General features: G+C 64.0%; 1 protein-coding gene across 1 annotated transcript in view; it reads left to right on the top strand.

Moving 5' to 3' along the window:
• Nucleotides 1–848, top strand: part of COMP (cartilage oligomeric matrix protein) — an 18417-nt gene that overhangs the window by 7603 nt on the left and 9966 nt on the right. The gene's annotated exons all lie outside the window — the stretch shown is intronic.

Consider the following 848-nt stretch of genomic DNA (forward strand, 5'->3'; position numbering starts at 1 on the left):
CGTAGGTTAAAGCCACCAGGCCCAGGATTCGACCCGCGATTGACTACATGGGAGTCCAGCAACATAGCCATTAGGCTAACTGCTGGTCCCAAGAATTAATTTACTCTTATTCATTGTCATTATTATTATTATTATTATTGAAGTTGATCAGAGAGAGACAGAGCAAGAGAAGGAAAGTGAGAAAGCAAGCTGCCAGGTCTAGGACTCGAACAATGGTCATCGAGGTGGGAGTCCAGCGCCTTACCCACCACGCCACCTGCCGGCAGCCCAGACTTGGTAAGCTGCTCAGTCTGTAAATGAAGGAGGTGGGTGGTGGTCCCACCTGGCTTCCCCCTCACCTCCACTCCTCTCCACCGACCCCAGGGCCTCAGTTTCCCCACCGTGTCCGGATGCACTCACAGGCCCCCTATGCGGGGCAGCCGGGGCGGGGCCTTGAACTCGTAGGCCAGGGCCTCGCCTTGTATTTACCTTGTGGCTGGTCGCTGGGCAGGGCCGCTATGGGCCGTCCCCGGGGCCGGCCGCGCGGCGGGGGATAAATAGGCCCCGCGGGCCTCGTGGGCGGCAGAAAGCGAGACGGCGCCCAAAGCCCCGCCGCCACGGGCCAGGCCGCCGCCCGCGTTCTCCGGCTCACCCTGGCTGCCCTCGGCGTGGCCGGCCAGGGCCAGATCCCGCTAGGTGAGCCTCTGGTCGCCGTGTCCCCGGTCCCCCCAATGCACAGGAGGACCCGTGAGAGACCTGGGGTCCCAGCTCCTTGCAGGCTTGGGGCTTGTTCCTGCAGACGGAGAACGCAGGCGGCGGGGGCCCGAGGGCGGATGGCGGGGATCCCTGCGGCGGCGGCAGCGGGGAGG

Source organism: Tupaia chinensis, unplaced genomic scaffold (genome assembly GCF_000334495.1).
Source record: "Tupaia chinensis unplaced genomic scaffold, TupChi_1.0 Scaffold000201_1, whole genome shotgun sequence".
Taxonomy (NCBI): Eukaryota; Metazoa; Chordata; class Mammalia; order Scandentia; family Tupaiidae; genus Tupaia; species Tupaia belangeri.